The sequence below is a fragment of the Canis lupus genome, chromosome 14 (genome assembly GCF_011100685.1).
Source record: "Canis lupus familiaris isolate Mischka breed German Shepherd chromosome 14, alternate assembly UU_Cfam_GSD_1.0, whole genome shotgun sequence".
Classification (NCBI taxonomy): domain Eukaryota; kingdom Metazoa; phylum Chordata; class Mammalia; order Carnivora; family Canidae; genus Canis; species Canis lupus.
Window position 1 is genome coordinate 7,935,193 of NC_049235.1, and position 16,410 is coordinate 7,951,602.

At 44.4% G+C, this 16,410-nt stretch overlaps 1 long non-coding RNA gene across 1 annotated transcript; it reads right to left on the reverse strand.

The window, feature by feature from the left end:
* On the reverse strand, positions 1–6,797 carry LOC106559717. The gene is made up of 3 exons (XR_005369152.1): positions 6,576–6,797; positions 4,787–4,935; positions 1–81 (listed from the first exon to the last, which is right to left on the reverse strand). It is a non-coding gene; the product is annotated as an uncharacterized LOC106559717 (long non-coding RNA).
* Positions 6,798–16,410: the final 9,613 nt, after the last annotated feature.

A 16,410-nucleotide genomic window follows, 5' to 3' on the forward strand; every position in this document is an offset into this window, starting at 1 on the left:
CCTTCAGACAGTATGACTTGGGGAGTTTGAAACATTCTTGCAACAGCTTGGTCACACATCTGTCCTAGGAGGCTCTGTACACTGCGGAGGGAGCAAGATACTTTATTAAGGTATACACAGACTCACGATCTACCACCACCTGCCTCTTAGCTAATCTGTCTTCTCTTGGCCAACTCTGCTCACCAGATACTTTTTTGGGGTGTACAAATATCTCTAAATTAACATTCAAAAATACATCTTAACATTTAGAATAGATAAAAATTGGTGTCGACTCAGATAGCTTTGCCATATTCTCTTAGATTCAAATGCTTCTGATAGCTTTAGCAACCTTGGAAAGTTATTGCTCAGTTCTTTTTAAAAGTGATAATGCAGACCAGTCATCCGCTTTCTCAACAACCAGATTCCTTATATGGTATTGTCCTTTGGGACACCTTATTGTGGCCTATCTGGGCAGCTCCACTTACCTTTGCCTTGGGAGTATTAATGCATAAGGGTTGTGCTCACTTCTACATGAAATGGAAATTTCATGAAATGGTATTTTCTGAATTAGAGGTACAGACTGCTTAGTTAAAAAACAATGACAATGACATCCAAGACCAAATGTCTTCAGTCAAACTGCCAAGTTTCAATAGCATCTTTCTGCTTGGTTATGGTAGCCTGGCTCAGATATCTTCCCTTTAAATAAAGAGTCTTAAGATTATATGCTATTTCTTAGCTTTTCTGGGGGACTACTTGGTAGTTTTGAGGAATCTGATCCAGGATGTACAGTTCTTTACTTTAGGCTCAGCCTGCAACAAACATGTTTACCTGTCTTGGAAGTAAGATCTGTAAACTTCTATTACAGAGTCAGGACATGTGAAATCATTTTTATTTTTTTAAGGTTTTCATTTTAATTCCAGTATAGTTAACATAAAGTGTTTTATTCATTTCAGGTGCACAATATAATGATTCAACAATTCTATGCATCATCACCACAAGCTTATCCCTTAATCCCCATCACCTGTTCCACCCTTTCCCTGCCTCCTCTCTGTTAACCATCAGATTGTTCTCTATAGTTAAGAGTCTGTTTCTGGTTTGTCTCCTTTTTTTCCTTTGCTCATTTGTTTCTTAAATTCACATATGAGTGAAATCATACGGTATTTGTCTTTCTCTGACTGACTTATTGCACTGAGCATAACACTCTCTAGATCCACCATGTTGGCAGATGGCAAGATTTCATTCTTTTCTATGGCTGAATGTGAATTTATTCTTTAAAATATTTCCAAACATCTTTTGGTGTGTTTTTGCCTTGAAAAGAGTTTTTCCAACTCAGAACCTCAAGGTAGAGAACGTCTTCTTACCATGTATTTGACCTTCAGTCATCTGAGGAAGCAGGAGGTCAAATATGCCAGAGTGAGTGCCAGCCACCTAGAATCTTCAGTCTTATGCCCTCTGATTGACTCAAGTAGCTACTTTTCTGCTTTATATCCCCATGACTCACTTTTTGAGACATGATTGACAGGCATCTGCCACCTCTGCCCATGCAACTTATAAAGTTCTGAAACTAATCTGCTCTATCATGGCAGTAGCTACATCATCAGACTGTGAGGATGCCCAAGATAGATTCATGTTTCAGTTTATTTCAGATGATGCTCACCTATGCTTTCTCCCACTAAGCCCTAACTAGTGCTTTAAGGGCCAGGATGAGGTTGTTTTGTTTCTCTTAGGCCAAAGAAACATTTTCAGACTTCCTTTGTCCAAGGTTGACTCAGTTAGAAGTTACCCACATGTGTTATCTTATTTTGGTTCTCTCATTCTTGTTCTGATGCCTCTTCCTTACCAGGATTAATTGTAGAACCTGAGACAGTTGATTGGGGTGCTATTCAGTGGCCCAGCCATGTGTGAGTTATAGGTACATCTGCAATTGCTTTGGCTTCTGAACTAGTGTTTGGCTCTATCTAGGCTTCTGTGCTTGAGAAAGAATATACTGGGAGGAATATGAAAGATACAAGACTGAGACTGGTAACTAATTCTGGGAAGCAAACTGCAGAGTCACCAGAAAACCTTTGGACCACCCACAAACAGAGCATCTTTTGATAGATGGCTAATCCAGTTTTCCTTAGACTTGTCCATGCTGCCCAGAGCCTTCTCCATTTATCAGACATCACTGCTGCAGAGTCATCCCAAAACCCTTTCACTGGCCATTTGACAGAAGGAAAATCCTTCCTGCCCTTGAGGGCAGGAACTATATTTCACACTTTTCTACATACTCTGCAATATGTAATAATGATTTACACATAGGAGTTCATTTCATTCTGTTGAACTCACCGAAGGCCATCTGTTTCAGGGCTTAGCTGGGCTTATAGAGGACAACAGAGTCATTTCCCGAGTGAGGTATGTGAAAGGGCCCCAAATACAAAGTGATAGAAGAATAAACTGCTAGTCGTGGTCCCTTGAGCACACCACCTGTGTTGTTTTTACTGTTCCTTGTCCAGATTGGTTCATCCCTCCTTTCCACTGGTGTGCTATCCAGCATTCAAGTTCAAGCAGATTTCTCCCTGGCGACCCTACCCAAACCTTAGGAAAAGGTTTCCTTGCAATCCCTCCCTCAGTCCCTGACATTCACTAGTTGGCATCCACTGACAGAGCATATGCTACTGTGGCTCACTTGTCATTTCCTTAGGTCTTGCCTCCCCAAGGAGACTGAGCCACTGGCAGCAGGAACTTGCTCCCAGTAATCCCAGCCCCAGGGACATGGCTAACCTGAGAGATTGATTGTGGAGGATGATGAAGATGGGGGATATGCCAACAGTCATCTGTGGCAGTGACCTCTCCCCAACCTGTCATTTTCTTTTTGCTTAGCCTCGTTTATAGCAGGTACTCAATAAATGTCAGTTCCTCCCCCTCATTTTCTCCTGCTCTTCTTCCCTGCACTATTGTCTGGGCTTCAGCCCACCAGCAACTCCTCTCACATGCTGTTTGGTCTGCCTTATGGCCTGAACCCATCTTGTGCCTATCCCTGTCTGCCTGAGGGACTCCCAGCCCTCATGCATTCGGCTGGATATTAAAGGCTCTTTGTACAAAAACCTAGTTGTAAGACATGGATTCTCAGGTGTCTCCCACTCTCAACCTCTCCATTTTCCCCTCCTTTTCCTCTCTCCTGGGTTGATACTCCATTGTCTATAGGCACTTTTCAACCAAAAGGTACTCAGATGCTGTGCTTTGAGGAGGTTTTCCTTTGGAGAAAAGATTCCATGTCAGATCCACGTTGAGGAAGACCTTGTCATGGCACTTGGCACCTTAGATGGAGAGAGATCCAGAACATTGTTCTTTTCCTATTTGCAATGAGAGGATGGAAGTCTAGTGTACCCTTCTAATAAAACGATGTGCTATCATGACATAATAAGAAATATATATGTGGTATTTGTCTCCTTATCTTGGCACAGAGCTCCCAAAACCTTTGGAATTCCCTGTGAAGAGAGCAATAAAGGTGTCTTTTGTTAATGAGGTGATTTTTGGATGCATCTAAGGATGGGGGCTGGTTGCCAGAACAGCCAACCCTGTGACTGGAGGCTCAAGATTGAGTTCAGTCGTCAGTAGCCAATGATTTAGTCATTCAGGCCTAGTAATGAAGCCTCCATTAAAACCCCAAAGGGTGGGTTTTGGAGAGCTTCCAGGTCAGTGAACACAGGTAGATTAGGGGAGAGTAGTGCTATCCGGAAAGGTCAGGGAAGCTCTGCACCTTTTCCCAATACCTTGCCCGAAGCTTCTTTCCTGTCTGGCTGTTCCTGAGTTCTATCCTTTTATAATAAACTAGTAATCTAGTCAGTAAAATGTTTCTGTAAATTCCATGAGCCACTCTAGCAAATTAATCAAACTCAAGGAGGGGGTTGTTGGAACCTCTGATCTTATAGCCAGTTGGTCAGAAACACAGGTAACAACCTGAATTTGTGATTGGCATCTAAAGAGGCCAGAAGCAGAGGCAGGCTTGTAAGATTGAACCTTTAAGCTGTGGAATCTGACGTTATCTCCAGGCAGATAATGTCAACGTTGAATTGTAGGACACCCAAGCTGGTGTCAGAGAATTGCTTAGTCTGAGGAAAAACCCCTACATCAGACTTGGGTGCAGAATTGTATCTGGTTTCAGAATTATAGACAATACAGACAATAACTTGTAAAAGCACCCCAACGAACATCCCTGCCCCAGCAGCAGAGCGGCTATCAATTGCCAAGTAGGTGAGGCTGTCCAGCCCTCATAACACCACCAACCAGCTGTGCAGGAGGGTTCTGGGGGGAGGGGGGGCAAAGCAGGCCTGTGTTCCTTCAGAGTTGGATAACTCCACAAATAAATGAGGAAGAATGGAGAGACAGAGTACTTTGGCTCCTACCAGGCCAGTAGTGTCCACTGGAAGTCCAAAAGCAGCCTCCCTCATCTCATCAGATCCCAGGCCCACCTTATGTGGTGGGCAGATTGGAGGCTACGATATCCATTTCAGAGATGGGGCAAACAGGGAAGGTGGCACTGAGTGAGGCTGGAATACCAGCCCAGGTCTCCTGACTCCCAGGCCAGAGCTCTGTCTTTTGTTTTGTTTTGTTTTGTTTTAAAGATTTTATTTATTTATTTGAGACAGCATGAGAGCAGGGGGAGAGGCGGAGAGAGAAGCAGACTCCCCACGGAGCCGGAACCTGCCATGGGGCTCGATCCCAGGACCCCCGGGGTCATTACCTGAGCCGAAGGCAGATGCTCAACCGACTGAACCACCCAGGTACCCCCAGTGCTCTGTCCTCATTTCTGTTGCCATGTTACCTGCATCGTGCCCATCGTCACTTTTCCCCATTTGCCTGAGAGTTTCCGGAAGGAGTATGGGTTTCCCTTGTCCTGTGTGTCACCACATCCTTGATGATTCCCAGAAAAGCCTCTAGCTGTTGAGAGGGTTAGGGCCACAGTCATGGGTTCTAGATCGTTAAAGAGAAAACCACAGGCCGCAAATGGTGTCTCTTAGGCCAAGTCACCAAACCCCAGCTTAATGCCTAATCAAACTGCGGATTCAGTCTCCCCGCAAGAGATATAAACCTTAGCCTGTCAATCAGGAACTTTCTCATAAGCACCAATGAAGTCATCTGTCACACTGAAGCCCCCCAACCCCTCAAAGGAAAATGAGGTGATCTACCTAATAAGACCCCCTGGCCTTTTACCTAAGGGAAGGTGACTTTTCCTTTCTTTTCTCTTGCTAATAACTTTCTTTCTCCACCCTCTAAAAAATCCCCCCCCCCTTTTTTTTTCACAGAGAGAGAGAGAGAGAGGCAGAGACACAGGCAGAGGGAGAAGCAGGCTCCATGCACCGGGAGCCCGATGTGGGATTCGATCCCGGGTTTCCAGGATCGCGCCGTGGGCCAAAGGCAGGCACTAAACCGCTGCGCCACCCAGGGATCCCCAAAAACCTCCCATTTTGTACATACAGCTCCTCGCAGCTCCCCCCTACTTTAGCATGCCTAGCATCTCCCACTAGATGGGATGCTGCCCTATTCATGAGTTGCTTAATAAAGTCAATTAGCTCTTCAAATACTCTCAGTTGAATTTTGTTTTCTTTTTTAACAGTGTAAGTAGTGGAGTGTGGGCAGTAGAGTAGCAGAGCTGGGGGCTGCCCCTCAATTTCAGCCACCCTCCCTCACCTGTAGAGGAGGTGAGTGGGGGTATCCTCCAACCTCTCCTGGCATCAGGCTTTTCTCCTGATTGGAATAAGAACACAAAGGAAAAATTTCTTCCTTCTTTTTCCTCCTGACCCTTTCCAGAGGGGTTTGGGGGGTGGGGGCAGGCTGGCTGAGTGTTGGAGAAGCTGATGAAGCTTGCCTGAGGAACCTGGGTCTGGCTGTGACAAGTGCAGAGTAGCATCGTGACACCCTCCCCACTAACCCCCCACCCCCACCCCACTTCCCGCCACGGGAGCTGGGCCTGGGCGCTGCTCCTTTCATGTGACAGCCAGCTCTGCGGGGCGGCCTGCTTTCTCAGAGCTTTGCTTACTCTCACCTCAGGTGTTCTTCACAACAGTCCTGGCTGAGGTCATCGGAGGGGCAATGGGTCCTACGCCTCGCAGCTGGTGGCAACTGGATGACTCTCTTAAGATCCCCTGGCCACCAGAGTTGCAACCAGAGCAGGGCTCCGACCTGGCCCAGAGCTGTCTCTGGGGCCTATTTAAGGAACTGTCTTGTATTTCAAAACACTCTTTGCCGGATACATTAAATGTTTTTAGGATAAAAAATGGTTTCTCTTTTTCAAATTATGTGGCAAGAAAAGAAAGGACACTCTCACACGTTCTTTGGATGGCAGCAAAACCTTTTAAAACCTCTTCTATGTCATCTATAATGCCAAATTTTGATGATAAACTTTGACTTAAAAGTGAAGTCCTTTGCTTCACCACCTCCTTCCCCCCAGGGCAAAAGAAAGGAGCCATCCCAGATTTTTATAGTTGCTCTGCCTCTCCTCTCCTTCTCTCTCCCTCTCCAGTGCTACCAGAAGCAGAAAGTACTCATATACATCAAAATAGATGAAAAGAGTTTGAGCAGTGAATGCATTTACTTTATGATTTCCTCCTTACCTTGGCTTTGTGTTTCTGAAAGGGTGGATTGGCTCTACTTGATTTGCTGATGGCCTTTCCTGGAATTCTGCAGACATCTTCAGTTCCCCTGGAGGTCAAATTATGGCTATTTATTTTCCATAGTCATGGAAGTCTCTGGGGAAGAGCCATGGCAATTTGACAAGGACTATTAAAGGGACATTAGGATTGAAGTGGCTGCTCAGGAAGTCACACACACCCTTGCTCCCTGTCTGTGGGGACAGCTGCCAGCCGGGCTCTCCTTTGCTTCCTGTTCTCGTACTCTTCGCAAGAGGATGAGTGCTCTAAACTCAAATATAATAGTTCACAATAGCAGCTAACAATTCCCTAGCACTTAGGCCTGTGCTAAATTATCCCACTGAGCAAACGCTTATCCCATCCCTAACCCTGCACCCAGAGCTCAGATGAAGACGACAGAAGGGAAAGCCATGTAGGTAGCTATGCAGGAGGTCCCTTTGCCCTCTGCTTGCAGACCTTCTGGGAAGGAAACTCACCACCTGCACCAAGCATCTCATGCATTTCCACATGGCTTGGAATATATATCCCAGACTGGGGCTAATTAGCTGAGTCACTCCCCTCTGTACACCCAGAGTGCCTGTGGATCCCTCAGTGGCACCACTGCAAGTCTATTTCTGGGCCTGTCCTCCCTGCTGGGGTACAGCTGCAGGAGGGTGGGTGGGGTGGGGTGTCTTTCCCTCTGTCTGCCCAGCAACTGGAGTATATTTAGTAGAGAGCAGGTACTTAAATGGGTGCAGCTAGAACTATCAACAGGGGAAGGCCCCCCATGGTGAGTCAGGGTGCCCAAACTTTCCAGGAAGCAGAAATGTTCTCAGGGGCAGGGCCCACATGGCTCCCGGGAACCTGCCACAGGCCCTCTGGGTTTTGAGCCTCTCGGTGAGGTTTAGGCAATGTAGGGTTTAAACAAGGGACTAGTTTCCTTCCCCATGGAGGCAGTAAAGGATCTGAGCTGTTCCAGTAAGGTGGGGAACAAAAGAAGGAAAATCTCCTAAGAGATTCCAAGTTCTGGGGGGTAAGAAGCACCACCAGAGCCATGCAGGGCCAGGAGGGTCCTTAGCAGCACTGATGGGCAGGGAAGAGAGTGGGGCTGCGCCTCTCGATGTGAAGCTTGCCCTCAGCCTTTGTTTGCAGCCCATCTCCCCAGGAGGCTTCAATGACACAGGATAAGGCCAAGGGACAAGAGGATGACCTTGGACAAGTCACTCAGACCCTCCAGTCTTCTCTCTGCTCCTCTGTAGAGGTGATAAAGTCTGCTTTGCAGAACTGTTGGTGCGTGCTGAATGGAAAGCGTTGTGAAGGAGTGGGGGACATCCTGGATCAGGGCCAGCAGTCTCTAGGGGGCGGGAGCAAGGGGCTCTGTGATGCCTTTTGCACCCAGTGTCTGGGTAAATTCACAGAAAGGGGGAGAAAAAAAAAAAAAAAGGAAGGGGGAGAAAGGATGATTGTCCTAGAAGGGTTTGCCGCCACCACCAGATGACTGGCTAATTGCCACCTCTCTACTGCCTGGGGTGAAGGAGCCCACCCTGTCCTCAAGGGTAGGAGCATGGCACTGGCTCCATTTCGGCCTCTGCAGGGAGACCCAGACTCGGGGACGAGGCTCTGCTCCCAGGGCAACGTGCCCAACCTTCCCTTCTTCCCCATAAAACTGCAGGGAGAACGGTCTGTCTTGTGTCCATGTTTTACCTGGCTCTGCCATCGAAAGATGGAGTGCTGCGAGAAGACAACAGATAAGGGACACCCGGGCCACCACACTTCCTCCTTCACCTCTGGCAATCATTGCTAACTGATCATGACACTCCCGCCACCCAGCCCAGACTGGACCTCAGCATCTTTTCAACACAACAGTCTAGGCGACCTCACCTAACAACTGGAGTTGGCATGCAAGGTGAAATCTTCTTGCCAATTTTGCGATAAGGGAACGGGCTTCTTTGCCAAAATGTAACACAGTATTAATAACTGCTTCTTATTGGGTTCTTGTTGTATTCCAGGCATCTTGTTAAAGGGTTTGTGGGATTAGCGGCTTTAATCCTCACAAGGTCAGGAGGTGGATGCTATTAGTGTGCTGATTTAATGATGAAATGAGACACAAGATAGACGGCACCTGCCTGCACTCCACAAGTGTTAACTGGGACCCGCCTTCCCGCCAGGTACTCCTGCAGATGCTGCAGAGGGAGGGCACTGAAGAGAATTCAGTTCCCCTGGCTTGGAGCTCACATTCTAGGAACCAAGCCCTGTTTCCCCCTCGCCGGATGTCTGATCCAAGGTTCTCACCCTGCTCTGCTCAGAGCCCTTGGAGAACGGGCAGAGAAGAACCCAGAAGCCAGAGCTTCTGGTCGGAAGGGGCTTGCATGGTCCTTGAGAGGTTCATGTCCAGAGATTGTGCCTCCACCTTGAGCCTCTTTCAAAGCATCCACCAGCATTATACCCAGGAAATTTGGGCTTCAAGGGGAAGTTGAGAAAGGGCTTATATTAATTTCCTAGGGCTACCATAACAAAGTACTACAAGCTGGATGGTTTAAAATTACAGATATTTATTGTCTCCAGTTCTGGAGGCTAGAAGTCCAAAATCAAGGTGTTAGCAAGGTTGATTCCTTCTGAGGGACATTCTGTTCTTTGCCTCTTCTAGCTTCTGACATTTGCTGGGAATCCCCAGCATTGACACGCCTTGGTCCAAGATGCCTTATTCCAATCTCCACCTTGGCATCACTCGGCTGCCTTCTCCTTGTGTGTGTGTCTTCACTTGGCATTCTCCTTTGTGTGTATGTGTCAGTGTCCAAATTTCTCTCTTCTTATGAGAACACCTGTCATATTGGATTAGGGCCCACCCTGATGACATCACAACTTGATTACATCTGCAAAGACCTTATTTCCAAAGAAAGTCACATTTTAAAGTCATAACCCCTAACCAGGCCTTAGGACTTCAGTGTATTTTTCTGAGCAACACAAATCAACCTATCACAGGCATAATGGGGTTTCCAGCCTTCTTTAAAAAAAAAAAAATCTTAATATAATTATTTTTGAAATAGGCAACACAGTCACATGGCACAAAATTAAAAGATACAGTATCTCTATCCCTCCTAACTTTGGTCCCTTGCCTGAAGGCACCAGTGTTAGAATTTCTTGAGCACCCTTCCAGAGATAGTCTCTGCACTTATAAGTACTTGGCTACATATAGTGGAGAATATTTTACTTGGTGTTTGCACCAGGGTTTGTTTTTGTTTTTGTTTTTGTTTTTGTGGCATCTCTTGGAAATCTTTCTGTTCTTTTTCATGGCTGCATAGCATTTGATTCTATTACTGTGCCACTACTTAACCAACTCCCTCTCTGATGGAAATTTCATTGGCTTCCAATCTTTGCTATGACAAACTGCTGTAGAGAGAAACCTTGCACATACATCACTCTATTAATGATGTTTTTTATTTTCTATATTTTATGATATTTTGACATCTTGGAACCTTGACTGTCCTCCTAGGGTTAGCTAATTCCTAGGGATAGTTAACACCTTGCCTGAGAGCACTCCTTTTATATGCAAATCAACTCCTTTATATCTACCTCTCTCAAATCCGTATTCCCCCTGCCCTAAATCACCCCACTGCCAGGTACCCAACCCCTAGGAGCCATCCATTTAGCCCAAAGCCCACTGAAATTACCCAAATTAGCCAATCCTAAATCTGTCCATCTTAGCTTGCCTTTTCATTGCCATGGAAATCACAATAAAAGCTTGTGCCCACACTTTTCCCTTTCTCCTTTAGCTTTCTACATGACCCTGGTGCTTCCCTGTGTGGCAAGGCAGGCCCTGTCCTCTTGAGAATTGTAAGTAATAAACTATTCTTGTAAAGCAGTTGTCATGGAAACATAGGAGCTGGTAGGTGTATAAACTAACCTTATTGGGGTAATCATTTTGCAATATATATGCATATCAAATCATCATGTTGTATACCTTAAACTTACAGTATGTTATATGGCAGTTATACCTCAATAAAATGAAAAAAATACAGGCAATGGTCTCAATGTCTATCACCTTACCATGCCTGACTAAAACAAAACCCAGGTGCATGTTAAGATAGTCATTTTGTCCATGTGGACTGCCCTTGCTCTCAGTTAAAGGGAAAATTTGAGCAATTTTTTGCTTGGTTCCAAGGGAGCAGTGCTTTATGTTTAGAGAGAAGAAAGAAGGTCAGTGGGAGATGTTTGAAAATAAAAATGTTCATTTTTTTCTGATGATACTACATGCTCGGTAGAGAAAATCTGAAAAATGCAGAAGAAATTTTTAAAAAATTAAAACCAACCATTCCTCAATAAGTTAAACATAGGATTATCATATGATCCAGCAATTTCACTCCTTAGGTATATACCCAAATAATTGAAAGCAGGAACTCAAACATACACTTGTGCACTAATGTTAACAGCAGCATTACTCGTAATAGACTAAAAAGGAAAACAATGTCCATCAATAGATGAATGGATAAACAGGGGATCCCTGGGTGGCTCAGCGGTTTAGTGCCTGCCTTTGGCCCAGGGCGTGATCCTGGAGTCCCAGGATCGAGTCCTGTGTCGGGCTCCCCCGGCATGGAGCCTGCTTCTCCCTCCTCCTGTGTCTCTGCCTCTCTCTCTCTCTCTCTCTCTCTCTATCATGAATAAATAAATAAATAAATCTTAAAAAAAAAGATGAATGGATAAACAGCTTGTGGTATATGTTTCGTATACTACAATATCAACTGTAAAAAGGAATGATATTCTGATACATGCCACAACATGGATGAATCTTGAAAATATTATGCTAAGTATCTTGGTCTGATCAGGCTGCTGTAATAAAATACCATCAAATGGGTGTCTTATAAACAACAGAAATTTATCTCTCACAGTTCTGGAGGCTGGAATTCCAAGACCATGGCAACTGCAGATTCTGTGTCTGGTGAGAGCCTCCTTCCTCATTGATGGTCATCATGTCACTGTAACTTCACATGGCAGAAGAGGTGATGATGCTCTCTGGGGTGTCTTTCATAAGAGCACTAATCCTATGTATGAGGGTTCCATTCTTGCCCAAAGGCCCCTCCTCCAAATGTCATCACCTTGGGGATTAGTATTTCAATATATGAATGGGTGGAGGCAGAAACATTCAGTCTGTTGCACTAAGTGAAATGAGCCGGAAAAGAAAAATATTGTATAATTCCACCAATATAAGGACCTAGAATAGGGCAAACTCATAGAGATTAGTGGTTATCAGGGACTAGGGGAAGGGGAAGTGGTAGCTATTGTTTCAGGGTTGTAGAGTTTCAGCATGGAATGAAGAAAAAGCTCTCAAAATAGATGAAGGTGATGATTATGTGGCATTGTGAATGTAGTTAGTGCCATTGATTAACATACTGAGAAATGGTTGAAATAGTAAATTTTATGTTATATATATTTCATCCCAATAAAAAATTTAAGACCATGCATAAATCATGCTGTTCAGAAGAAAGGTAATCTGGTTTATGTTAACTTCTTTCTTCCCTTGCATGTGTGTGTTTTATAAAATTTGGGTTATAATATATATATAATAGTGAGCTCTTTAGTTTTACATTTTTATTATGAATATATTCATATCATTAAATAAATTGAAATCACCTCCTTTAATGGTTCTATAATTTAGTATTACATGACGGTGCAACCATTGTCCTCTTGTTGGATATTGAGGCTGTTTCTAACTTCTCGTTATTATAAATTATGCAGTGATGAACATCTTTGTAGATAAATATTTGCCTACATTTTAACTGTTTCTTGAAGATACAATTTTTTTAGAAGGAGAATGACCTTATCTTAATTAATTACATACACAATGACCCTATTTCCAAATAAGATCACATTTTGAGGTGCTGGGAGTTGGAACTTCAATATACATCATTTATTTATTTATTCCAAGGGATATAATTCAACCCATAACAACATTTAACTCTTTCATCAACTGGAATTTACTTATTTGGATGTGTGGCATGAGAGAAGGTATAATTTTTTTCCCCAGACAGTTAACTAATTGTCTCTATGCCACTGATCAAATAATGCTGCCTCTTCCACCAGGACTGTGATGCCAACTTCAACGGCCACTAGATTCTTGCACTCTAACTTCTGCTTGTGAGTATGACCCACAAGGGTGTCTGCCAATTCTTGCATCAGGGTTACACTATTTTCATAATTTTAGCTTCATTGTATATTTAATATCTGATAAAGCAAAATTCCTCTGCATTCATCTTCAAATTTTTTCTTAGCTGTTCTTGCCTACAAGTGAAATTTAGAATAACTGTGGCATGTTAAGAGCCACAAAACAACATATCTCCTTGGACTTTCCATTGGATGGTGTTAAATCAACAAGCTGACTCTATCGTACGTTCACTCTTCCCTTTTAGGAACATGACATGCCTTTCTATCGAATTAATTATGGCATGTATTTTAGAAAGTTCATCAAGTTTTAAGATATAGTTTTCCCATTTCCCACATTTGTTGATAAAGTCAATCCTGGGCATTTTGTTATTGTTATTACTGTTGTGATTATGCTCTCTTTCCTCTGTCCCGGCCCCCACATTTTATTTTCTAATTGGTTGTTGCTAGTTGATGAGGAAGCTATTGAATTTTGCATGCAGCCACTTTATTAAATTCGCCTGTTAGTTCTAATAGCGTTTCAATTTATTCTTGTAGGCTCTCTAGAGCCTTTTGCACAAACCAATTCAAATGAATAATTAACTCTCCAACTGAATCAATGACCTTCCTTAAATCAGGTCTCTTATAAATTTAAGAGTTTGGCTGCAGGAGAATGAATGCTGTGTAAATGCAATGTGAATAGGGCCTTGGACAGTTCTAGTAGCCTCAAGAATGCTTATATTATTTAATTCCTGATTTCATTGCTCAAATATGAGCTTAAAAAAAGCGATCAGAACTGTGGACAAAAGAATTCAGGTATCAAGACGTGTATTGCAATGTTTTTTATTTATAATAATGAAGATTGGAGACAACCTAAATTATTAACATTAGTGAGTTGGTTAGGTCAAGTGGTTGCTTTCAGCTCAGTCCCATTGATCCTCAACTTCTACCCACTCTATATAGGCCTTGACCTCTCCCTCAAACTGCAGCCTCAAATATCCTGCTGCCCGCAGGAGGCTCTGGTTCCATTCCAGAAGCTCTCTACACCTCTTCCTCCCCTGCCTAGATTGGCTGGCAGGACACACTCTGAAGCAGAGGTTTATGTCTAGTTCCTGGGGAGGACTTGGAGCAGCATCTGTACGGGAGCAAGGGAAGAGGACCGGGCAGGAGGAGAAGTTAAACTGTGATGTAGTTACACCAGAGTCATCAGTCGATCCCATGGGGAGATCTACAGCTGGGATGGCCCTTCAGAGTTGTCCTAAAGAGAGGTGAGGGGGTTGGGCTCTGGTATCTCCCACATCCTCCAGTCATTGAATGAGGGCTGTGCTTTGAGAGGGTGTAACTCTGGGGGAGGACAGTTCTTGGAGAAAGACCCAGCTGTGAGCAGCCAACCTTCCCAGCAGGGAGACCAATGCCTCCATCTGGAAGGGGAGCTGCTTGGCTATGATGCTTCCCTTTATGTGTCATCTTGACTCAGCCACCATGTGCCCAGATATTTGGTTAAATATTATTCTGGGCGTGTCTGTGAGGGTGTTTTCCGGGTGAGATTAACATTTGAGTCAGCAAACTGAGTAAAGCAGATTTCCCTCCCCAGTGTGAGTGGGCCTGTACAATCTGCCGAAAGCATGAGTAGAGTCTGAGTAATAAAAAAGTATTTCTCTCGACCTCATTGTTTTTGAGCTGAGGCATGGGTCTCTTCCTGCCTTCAGGCTCAGGAGAGGACTGGAACTTCACCATAGGCTCTGCTGAGTCTGAAGGCAGGAGACCAATGCCAACCACATGGAAGAGAGAGAGGCCCTGGGGGAGAACCAAGGTGCTGAGTCACACAGTGGACCTTTTAGCTCACTCAGTGGTTGAATGCAGACTCCCCATTGAGCACAGAGCCAGGTCTGGGAGTAAGGGGGGCTACTCATGGGGCTCCATCTTATAACCCTGAAATCATGACCTGAGCTGAAACTAAGAGTTGGATGCTCAACCAACTGAGCTGCCCAGATGCCCCAAGCAGACACTGCTCTAAATCCATTACACACATTCACTCATCGCATCCTCACCCTGAGATAAATGATATCATTATCTCCCACTTTGCATTTACAGATGAGGAAGTGGAAGCTCAGGGTTAAGTCACCTACCCAAGACCTCTCAATTGATAAGTTGCAGAGCTAAGATTTGGGCCAAGAGTTTGCTGCAGAGTCTGGGTACTTAGCAGTACATCACAGGTACTCAGTGTCTCATTTTGTATTTTTTTTTTGCTGTTGTTACTTGTTTGTTTTTTAATTTAATTCCAGTGTAGTTGCCATAGTTCCAGTGTTGTATTTGTTTCAGGTATACAATATAGCGATGCAACAATTCCATATTATTACTCAGTACTTATCACAATAAGTGCATTTTTTTAAAAGATTTTATCTATTTATTAGAGAGAGAGAGAGCACAAGTAGGGAGAGTGGGAGAGGGAGAAGCAGACTCCCTGTGGAGCAAGAAGCCCCATGTAGGACTCAATCCTAGGACTCAGGGAACATGACCTAAGCCAAAGGCATATATTTAACCTACTGAGCCACTTAGGTGCCCCGATAAGTGCAGTCTTAATCCCCATCACCTATTTCATCCATCCCCTCCCCTCTGGTAACCCTCTGTTCTCTGTAGTTAAGAGTTTGGTTTTCGGTTTGTCTTTTTCCCCCTCTGTTTCAATACCTCATTTTGAATAAATACATGGATAAATATATGATACAGCTTTTGCATTAGCTGAGGTTCTCCAGAAAAGAGATCTATCTACTCTATCTCTCTTTCTATCTATCTACCGAGATTTATTATGAAGAATTGGCTCATTCGGTTATGGAGGCTAAGAAGTCCCACAGTCTGCCATCGGCAAGCCAGAGACCCAGAAAAGCCAGTGGTGTAATTCTGTCTGAGTTCAAAGGCCCAAAGACCAGTGGAACAATTGTGTAACCTGAGGCGGGGAGACGTTTGAGGGGGAGAAGATGGCGTAGATGTCCAGCTCCTCAAGTGAGGCAAGAAGAAGGGGTGAGTTCTTCCATCCTCTGCCCTTGTTCTTTTCAGGCCCTCAGTGGAGGGGATGAGGCCCACACACATTCGGGAGGACAATCAACTTTACAGAGTCCACTGATTTATTTATTTATTTTTTATAATTTTTTTTTTTTAATTTTTATTTATTTATGGTAGTCACAGAGAGAGAGAGAGAGAGAGAGGCAGAGACACAGGCAGAGGGAGAAGCAGGCTCCATGCACCGGGAGCCCGACGTGGGATTCGATCCTGGGTCTCCAGGATCGGGCCCTGGGCCAAAGGCAGGCGCCAAACTGCTGCGCCACCCAGGGATCCCTTTATAATTTTTTTAAATAAAGATTTTATTTATTTATTCATGAGACACACAGAGAGAAAGAGAGGCATAGACACAGGCAGGGGAGAAGCAGGCTCCATGTAGGGAGCCTGACATGGGACTCGATCCCAGGTCTCCAGGATCAGGCCCTAGGCTGAAGGCGGTGCTAAACCACTGAGCCATCGGGCTGCCCCGAGTCCACTGATTTAAATGACAATCTCATCTGGAAACAACCTCACAGATAACACCCAGGAAGAGTATTTAATCTGGGTGACCCATGGCCCCATCAAGCTGATGCGCAAAATTAAGTTAACCATCACATACAGCCTTGAAAACAACACCCGGAAGGCTTTA